The sequence below is a fragment of the Emydura macquarii genome, unplaced genomic scaffold (assembly GCF_026122565.2).
Source record: "Emydura macquarii macquarii isolate MOO-44397 ecotype Brisbane River unplaced genomic scaffold, CSIRO-AGI_Emac_v2 contig_977, whole genome shotgun sequence".
Classification (NCBI taxonomy): domain Eukaryota; kingdom Metazoa; phylum Chordata; order Testudines; family Chelidae; genus Emydura; species Emydura macquarii.
In genome coordinates this window covers 113198-123260 of record NW_027131114.1, presented here as the reverse complement: position 1 = coordinate 123260, position 10063 = coordinate 113198, and the positions used below count along the sequence as shown (strand labels likewise).

Genomic DNA, 10063 nt, shown 5'->3' with positions numbered 1-10063 from the left:
GCTCACCTTGCCAAGAAACACACTTTAGAAAGAGTGTGACTCCCTCAGGCCAGGTGTGGGCCAGCCGGATTCACTCCCTGACAGAGCAGGGAAGGGAGCTCTGCTACTAGGAATTCTTAAACAAAACTGCAGGAGGTGAGAGGAGTCTGGGCTCTGAAAACCAGAGGCAGCAGCAGGAGCTGTGCTGCTCAAGGAGTGCCAGGGGAACCCGCACCTTGAAAAGAAGGTGCTGGGTTTGGCCCCACAGGCTTGGGCTTGTCTCCCACCAGAGATTTTGGTCTTCCCAGAAAGGCAAAAGACTTTGATCACACGTGGGGCAGACAGAGTATGGGAAACAGGGCTGAAAGCAACTGAATATAAAAGCTGGTGATCTAATACCAAAGTGTCCTTTGAAAGAATTGCTGTGTCTCTGGGTTCCTTTTTCCCACCATGCTGTGGCCATCACATGGTCCTGGCCCACCAGGGAGAGCCTGGCAACACCTCCTGATTGAAAAACCTTTCACCCCACTGAGAAGTTACACAGCAGGAGCAAAGGAACCCGGCTCTAACAGGGCAGATCCAAGTCTTAGCAGACACCAAGCCAGGCTGCCTTTCAAAAAGAACTTGCAAATCTTTGTGCTTGACTATGATGTCCGTAAGCTACCCATGCATATGTAACCTACTGTTTCTAGTGGCGAATGTGTTGAGGATAACAGTCTACTGCTGCTGCCAGGTGTTGTAGTTAGCTCTTTATTTCAAGTGGGAAAGGGCTGTGTTGCAGTGATGTAAGATAAAGGTTCAAACCTTGGTGATGAAATCTGGGATTTTACAATTACAAAAAAAAAAAGAAAATTACTTACCAAAAACTCCACTAAAGATTATTTACAAGGACATACTGGGGCAGACAGAGTGAGCATCTGCAACATTCCTGCTGCCTGCTGTCAGGTCATCATAGCAGTGCACCAGCACCACTCTAGTTAAAGTTGCATCATAACATCTGATTTCTGGTGACTCTAATACCAAAGTGTCCTTTGACTATTTCTAAGAAAGAATGGCTGTGTCTCTGGGTCCTTTTTCCCACCATTTCTGTGGCCATCATGGTGGTCCTGGCCCACCAGGGAGAGCCTGGCAACACCTCCTGATTGAGTAAGTCTTACACCCCACTGAGAAGTTACAAAGCAGAGCAAAGGAACCCGGCTCTAACAGGGCAGATCCAAGTTTAGCAGACACCAAGCCAGGCTGCCTTTCAAAAAGAACTTGCAAATCTTTTGCTTGACTATGATGTCGTAATATGGGGCTAAATGCATTTGTAACCTACTGTTTCTAGTGGTGAATGGTGTTGAGGATAACAGCCTACTGCTGCTGCCAGGTGTTGTAGTTAGCTCTTTATTTCAAGCAGGGAAAGGGCTGTGTTGCAATGATGTAAGATCAAGGTTCAAACCTTGGTGATGAAATCTGGGATATTACAATTACCAAAAAAAAATGTTTATTTTTTAAAAATTAGAAAATTACTTACCAAAAACTCCACTAAAGAACATTATTTACAAGGATTATTGTGATACTGGGGCACATTGAGCATCTCCAACATTCCTGCTTCCTGCTGTCAGGTCATCATAGCAGTGCACCAGCACCATCTAGTTAAAGTTGCATCATAACATCTGATTTCAGGTTGACTTTTCTAAGAAAATGTGACATGGTTAGTTCTGCTTGAAATTTGAATGTGCCTCATGAGGGTGCAGAAATAGTGACCTAAACTTGGGTCATTACCATTCCCGCCATTGTATGTGCTGTAAAGTCAACCCTTGAAAGTGCTCTAAACCCAGATGTCAGGTGGGTCAAAATGGTCTACTCTGAAATTTCACCCATATTTGATACCCTCATGGGAGCAAGGGGTAGCATTAGTGATCCCAACTTGGGGTCTTTCGATCAAGGAGATCCTGAATTACAGGCCCCACCAAAACAATTTATTCCTCCTGCCTTGTACTGTTCAACTGACAAGTGTGTGTGTCTGTCACCCAAAGTGTGTGACTCACGTGTGCTGCTGTGTATAGTTAGTAAAAGGGTCACCTGGCCCCACTGCGCCCCTGTGATTCCTTCAGGCTGTAACTTGAGTGTAAAGCACAAAAGATGCAAAACCCTCAGTTTCTGGGCTCTGAGCCAACCGGCTGGATTCATACAAACCAGGTGAGTTCCCCTCGCACCATCCCCAGCTCCTTCCAGAACAGGGAAGGGAGGAAATGCTGCATCATCACTGCCACTTGGACAAACGCCCTGAGCCAGAGACCTCCTTGCAAACGTCCCTCGGCCCAGCAGCCCTTAGCCCTCCTGCCTCTCCTCAGTGCCCCCTTCTACTGCCCCTCCCCCAGAGCCCCTTGCCACCACCCCCCCAGCATCTCTTGCCACTGCCCCTCTCCCAGGAGCCCTTGTCCCCTCCCCGCAACACTCCTCACTGCCCCTCCCCCTGGCTGTGCATGGGGGTGAAAACTTTGTGGTGCTTTTTGCTGGTGCTGCTTTATTTTCTCAGCTGCAGAAAGCTGTGTTCACTGGTGCTGCGCAGAGGGGAATTATTGGGCACATAGTGATCCATGGAGAGCAGGCAGAGCAGGCTCCAGGGGTGGCAGTGACACCCCCTGCACTGGCACCCACATCAAACCGTCCCTGCCAGAGGACCAGGCCCGTCCCTGCAGCCCTGTGTCTGGGGGTGTTTCTTTAAGAGGAGTTTCCTCTCTGCCACAGTCAGCCAGAGACACAGGAAACCGTTACTTTAGTTTAGTTCAGTACTTTCCTTCTCCTTTTTGACGCGGGTGGAAGCGGCAGGGGGGCCGGGCGCTGGGCCCGGTTAATGGAGTCACACGTAACAAGTAATGGTGAGGAGTCTGGTCTCACCCTGTGGCTTCGTGACTCCCTGGGCGGAACGGGTGCCGCAGCCTCGGTAAGTGAAATGGGGGCTGATGGCGCCAACTCTCCGTGGCGAAGGGGCCGGGGGTGCTAGAGACACTGAGGGCCCCGGGAAGAGACAGACACGGCTTCAAACAAAGCTTCTTTCCAGGATTCAGCGGGAGGGGAGCTCTGGGCTCTGGGTCCCCAGCTCCCCGGCTCTGGCTGAGGCGTCCGGACACGCAGCACTTGTCCTGCAGATGAGCTGCTGCTACCAACGGGCCTCACTGAAGGGATTGTCAGGGAGAAACTGGCACCTCCTGAGTCTGATATAAACCTGGCTGTGGAAACGTCCTGCAAATTCAGAGATTTCTCTGTTCATTTGAACACAGACCGGGACGCTGGCGCAGCGCTGGCCTCCCGCCCTTTCTTTCACTCCTCTGCTCTCTGCAGTGATGTTAGATGCTACTTGGCCAGCAATCACTGGGTGTAGTTTTCTTCTTGTGATGATGATGTGAGGCGGGGGAGGGGTTTGTATTTGTTTGTGTTTCTTTCTCCCCCATCATCACCTTTGTTGGTAAATCACTAACCTGAAGTTCAAGAATGAGGGGGTGAAAGACAAGAAGAGAAAAACCTTGGTCCAGTGAATCCTTCCCAGCCCCACCTGAGTCTGCAGGGCCAATGTTTCTTCCAGAGCAGGGGGTGCTTCACCAACCCCCAGAGCTCTGGAGTGTGTGTTGGGGGAGGCCGTGAATCTGCATCCTGGAGCCCTAATCGGGCTCCCTTCCTGGCCAATGCTGGCCTCTCTGGGGCAACGCTGGCCCTGGCAGCTGTCCCAGTCTAGGGAAAGTCACAGGCACAGTCTGTTTCCTGGGAGGACGTTACATCACCGCACAGCCTGGCAGGGGTCGCACGCCTGGGTGCAGCATGAGCCCTGAGTGACTCTAAGGGCTGGTCTGAACCAGAAAGTTAGGTCAGCCCAGCTACATCGCTCAGGATGTGATTTAGCTGACCTAAGCCCTAGGCCTGGTCTGCACTGCCGGCAGCCATCGACGGGAGATATGCAAGTTACATTCTGTAGCTTGAGTATCTCCCGTCAACTTGCTTACGTTCCCTACTGAGGCATCTGGGACTCCTGGCTTCAACCTCAGCTTAATTTTGGCTTCACCTTCTGATCCGGACCCTGAAACCTGAGTTGGATTCTGAACCTTGGTATCGACCCTGGCCGGGAACCTGACTACAAACTCCTCTGCCACTCCCAGCCTCAGGTTTGACCCTGCTCTGACCCTGGGTCCTGACTGCCCTTGTCAGGATCCTGACAGATGTTCCCCAAAGATCCCAGTTATAAAGAAAAAGAGGATGATACAAATCTCCGTGGATCTTAACAGGCTTAATGAAGCAGTTGTGAGAGAAAAATGGGATGATTTCCTCCCAGTGTCGGGAGGATACAAAGTGGAAGGAGCTGCGCTGCAGTGTTCTCCAACGTGGAGGCCTTGAGCCAATTCTGGCAAATTCCTTTTGCCAAAGAAAGTGCTCAGCTGACGTGTCTCAAACCCTGGGGGAGATTTTGCTTTGGAAGATTGTCTTTTGGCATTACCGGTGCAGCTGGTATTCCCCAAAGACAGATTGCAGAACTGTTAATGAGCACAATGGAATTGTAGCTTTCATGGACGATATTCTGATCGATGGGTCTTCAGTGGAGTAACACAACAAAATCCTCAATGAGGTGAAAGCAGCTGTGATGCTGGAGCGTTTCCAGTGTAGACACAGCATAACACGTTACCTAAAGCTCTGTGTCTCTCAGCGCTGAGGGTCAAAAGTGGCCCATAGAGTTTTTCAAAGAGGCCCGACACTCCCCTCCTGCTGGCTGCAGAAGGGAGCCGCCATCTAAGGACTCAGGTGGAGCGTGTTGCCGCGGGGCTACAAGACCGGTGCAGGCTCCTTGCTACCGCCAAAGGGACGAGAGATCAGCACACCCCTCCCCCTGGCTGTTGCAGTGATTTCCCGTCCCCCTGGCTGCAGAAGGGAGCCGCTGCTTAGTTACCCAGGTGGAGCGCAAGGGGCTACAGGACACGTGCAATTTCCCTGCTGCAGCCAGGGGGATGGGAGATCAGATGGGAGACAGCCTCTGCACTGAACTCCTTCCGTCTGGCTGCAGTGGGTGCTGGGGATGGGGGGGCGGCGCGGCTGGTGGAGCAGCCAGGACCCACCATGCTTGAGGAGAGGCAGGACTCTACAAATCAGTGCCTTACCACCCACCATGACTTAGCTGCCAGGCCATGTGCTTCAGTGTGTGGTGACAGTCACTCATCTACACTAGTGCTTTGTGTGCGAGTGTGTGACGTACTGTGAGTAAGTTGTAGCTGTAAAATAGTGAATGTAAAAATGAGCACAGTAGCTGTAACCCGTCCCTGCCTAGCGCAGCCACCTGAAAATGCCAAGGTCAGGGCAGGCTGTAAAAGAAGAGCAGATTCTCCCAGCACTGGTGGGTGACACTGAAGTCAGGCTTCCCAACCAGCCACTCACAGTGCTTCTGATTCCCCAAACCAGTTATCAAGAAGCCTGTACACAAATACACACAGCCAGCCCCCTTTACTGCATTCCAGTCTCCGGCTCCCAATCAGCCACTAGGTCCAGTAAAGAGACCAGTTATTTAAACTCTATGCTCTTTACCAAAAAGTTTCTCCTGACCCCAAAGGGTCAGCCACAGCACCAGATCAATAGAAGTTTGGATCTTACCCAAAATACCACACTGCCAGCCAATCCTTTAGTAACTAAAACTAAAGGTTTATTATAGAAAGAAAGAAACAAACTATAAGAGAAGTGATACAGGATTAAAGCAATCAGATACGTATAAATGATTTGAAAGTCCATATACTCAGGTTTCTAGGAGAATTGTGGAGTTAGCAGGCTTGTATGGTCCCTCTGGTGTACATCCAGTATTTGCAGATGAATTGATCCAGAGGTAGGTAGGTGGCTGAAGCTGAACAGGACTGAAGACAAAAATGGATTCCCAAGCCACTGCCTTATATACCCTCTGGCCCTGGCCATGCTGTTTGTGGAATTTTACAGGAACTAAAATGGAGTCCAGAGTCACATGAGTAAATCCTGGTGACTCATCAGGTATGTCTCCAGTTTCTTTCCCAGGCCCCTTGCATCTGTGGATGTCTCGATGGGCTAGTAAGCAGGCTATTGTTCTGCCGCCACCCTGTCTAGGGTGTGTCTCAGACAGCACAGTTTGAAATACAGATATATCAAATACATCCATAACTTCCATTACAGATATATCACAGGAACATACACATCATCATCTTACTTAGCACATTATAACCTTTCTAACAGTACCTGACATGGCATATCTTACACGAATTATTATGATTTTGACACACTGATGTTAACCAATATGATAAATGCTCCCCCGCCATTGATCTAGCCAGCGTGACAGTAGCATCAAAACGTTTCCTGTAACTATGTAGTGATTTGCAGTCCGTAATGGTGTGTGCGGCAACACATTGTTTATGAGTTGATCGACGGGTGGCCCTTCATGGTTGTAAAAATGATATTTGTGGCCCTCGAGTGAAAAAGGTTGGGAGCCACTGATCTAAACAGAGCAGACAGCCCCACAGGTGCCAGCCGTGGTGTGCGCGTGGTGTGGAACGGCTGCCGGCAGCTCTGGGGTTTTAGCCACAGCGACATCGAACCAGCTCCGAGCCAGGGCAGACGAGGCCGATGGGGGAAATCCCTTCCCTGCCGGTGTGTGTTCGGCAGCAGTGAGGCTTGTTCCCTCCTCCCCACTGCCCGTGTCCCTGTCCCTGCGTCACACTCACTCGCCGTCTGGTTTGTTATTTCTCCTCTTCCCCAGGCCAAGCTGCGATGAGGGGGAAGGTTCCCTCGTTCTCCCCCGGCTGCACAGTGAGCTCCGCTCTGCCCGGCTACCTCGCTCTCTGCCTCGCTCTGCAGGCTCACAGGCTGGCGTCAGGTAGGAGCTCCGGCCCCTCGCTGGGTTTGCTGCCCGTTGCTATTGCTGGTCATCACCGTCCCCCTCGCGTCACGGCCTGGTCTGATAACCCGCCTCTGCTCCACCCGCCTGCTGTGGCTTTGCTCTTTACACAGCAACCGGCCACATGGAGACACCACAGGGCACAGCTGGGTCCCCAGGAACCATGGTTACTAGCTACACACAACGTTGTCAGGCCTGGACACGACACCATCCTACGGCTCTGGCTGGGTCCTGGCAGCTCCTAAAACACAGAACCCAGCGAGCGCCACGGCAGGGCTCACAAACTATTTAAAAGGACATTTCCCAATTTCCCCACACACCGCACTGCCAGACCAGCACGTCCCAAATCAGACTCTGCAGCCACGAACGAGTCCTGAATCCCAGACTCTCCAGTTACCAAGTGACAACCCACAAGTCCTTCCTGCTGCACTGGACACGTCTGATTAGGGCTCAGAGCTAAACCTCATCTCACGATAAGGATGTGAGGACATTTGCCGGCTTCTTCATTCTGTGCCCTTGATGAAGCCCTTATGGTGACCCTCACCATCCCCAGCTACTCAGGCTCTGTGGTTCCCTCCTGCTGGGGTTTCCAACCTGCCAATTTAACCAGCTCTCTCTGTGTCTCCTGATGCTGAATCTCTGCCCTGAGACACACCCCCAGTCTCTGCTCTTTTCTATCTGCCTCTTTCTCCCTCTCCATTATCTGACCTCTGACTTCACCTGCATAGTGATGATGATCTATGTTCACATCTGTACACTTTGCGAGTCCTTACACAGTCCCTACGCTCATCGGGGAGGCCCCCCCAAGGGAGCAGCATGACATGTCCTTAGTGTATCAGAGAACCAGGCCCCCCAGTATCCATTACAACCAGGGTGCCCATGAGAAGTGTTGAGCCCTATTCACAGATACTAGGGACAGTGTGTAACATTCACAGGTGAGCTCTGTGTGACAGACTCTGCAACCACACTCGGTATTTTGGGGACTACTGAATGAATGTTATGAATGTTCTGTGTATTTTTGTATCTGCCTTATAAATAGTATCTGTATGTGCTATGTGTATCTGTGTGTGCTCAGGGCTGTAATCTATGCCGTGGGGGAGGAATATCCCATCTACTCCACTATCTATAAACCATGGGGGCTAATTACCTCTGGGACAGGTAACAGCTCCAGTGAAGTACCACCCCTAGGGAAAATTGCTTGAACTAGTTCAGACCGGGTCCCAGAAGCCAAAGAGAACAAAGATTTTTGGTATAAACCCTTGATTTAAACTGACCAGAAGCCTGGGATCTTGGACTATAAACCGATGACCTGTTAATCAACGGGGCGAACCCTTAGAGAAGGAACTGAGAGACTTTGGAACCTACCAGAGAGTCCCATGTGCCAGATGAGAATCTTTGTTATAAGCAGGACATGTCCAGACCTTTGATTCATTTATGTTTTCTCTGTCAGGCTTTTGTCCTTTAATATTCTCTGCTTTTGAAGAGCCGTTTGGTTACTGGTAGCTGCTGGCACACACTGTTCATAGCCCTGGGAGGGAAAGCAAAGCACAGGTGTGCTGGACTTTAGTCAGGCCTCCTGGGAAAAGCACAGTGAACTGCAGGGGGCTGTGACCCTTCCATGCCTAGGGCAGCCACCTGAAAATGCCAAGGTCAGGGCAGGCTGTAAAAGGAGAGCAGATTCTCCCAGCACTGGTGGGTGGCACTGAAGCCAGACTTCCCAACCAGCCACAAACTATGCTTGTGATTCCCCACACTGGTTATCAAGAAGCCAGTACATAAATACACACAGCTCCCTTTACTGCATTCCAGTCTCCGGCTCCCAGTCAGCCACTAGGTCCAGTAAAGAGACCAGTTATTTAAACTCTATGCTCTTTACTAAAAAGGTTCCCTCTGACCCCAAGGAGTCAGCCACAGTATCAGATCAATAGAAGTTTGGATCTTACCCAAAATACCACGCTGCCAGCCAATCCTTTAGTAACTAAAACTAATGGTTTATCATAAAAAGAAAGAAAGAAACCATCAGAGAAATGTTAAAGGATTAAAGCCATCGGATACATACAAATGATTTGAAAGTCCACATACATGAAGTTTTTAGAGGATTGAGGAGTTTGCAGGCTTGTATAGTCCATCTGGGATACATCCAGTACTTGGATGGGTCTCAGTCCTTTGTTTCTCAGCTTCAGTTTAGTTGTAGATGAGCTGAGCCAAAGGTAGGTTGGTAGCTGAAGCTGAATCCCGACTGAAGAACAAAATGGATTCCCAGGCCTCTGCCTCATATAGCCTCTGGCCCCTGCCATGCTGTTTGTGGAATTTTACTGGAACCAAAATGGAGTTCAGAGTCACATGGGCAAGTCCTGGTGACTCATCAGGTATACCTCTGGCTTTTCCCCCTGGGTCCCTTGCATCTGTGAATGCCTCAATGGGCCATTAAGCAGGCTATTGTTCTGCCATCACCCTGTCTGGGGTATGTCTCAGGCAGCACAATTGGAAACACAGATATATTAAATGTATCCATAACTTCCATTACACATATAACACATGAACACAAGTATTATCATCTTACTTAGCATATCATAGCCTTTCTAACAGTACCTGACATGGCATATCTCACATGAATTATTATGATTTTGACATACTGATGTCAAACAATATCATAAATGCTCCCTCCAAAATCCAGCCAGTGTGACACCCCCAACGCGAGACTGGTGTAGAAGGGAGTAATCAGAGCTCCCGAATATACATCAGGGGCCCCCAGATATATTATATACATCCATAACTTCCATTACACATATAACACATGATCCAGCCACTGTGACAGTTATTATAACTTTTTTGTGTGGACCTGGGGCCAAACAATGGCTCTGATCCTCCCCAAACTCACCAGCTGGGATTGATCTTGACTCGTGTCTGGCACCCACAGGGTAACGGTGGTTGATACACAGGGTGCTGTAGCCCAGAGCCTGGTCTAAGAGTGGGAGAACTGAGAAACTCTCCTCCAGGAAGGGTAAAGTATGGAGGCCTGACACTTGAAGGTGGTGCCAGACAGACCAGAAAGGGGACAGAGCTAGTTCTGTAACCGTGACATGAGGTTTACATCAGGTGTAGCAAACTCCTGGTCTACACTCAAACACTGAGCCTGCTCCAAACAAACCAAAGCAGACTTGCCAAATGCTATCACTCCTTCTCCTTTTCCCTGGGGAGTTCTTC

General features: G+C 50.1%; 1 protein-coding gene across 1 annotated transcript in view; it reads left to right on the top strand.

Annotated features, from left to right (window-relative positions):
• LOC137150612 (butyrophilin subfamily 1 member A1-like) overlaps window positions 1-10063 on the top strand; it is an 89416-nt gene that overhangs the window by 67181 nt on the left and 12172 nt on the right. The window lies entirely within an intron of this gene.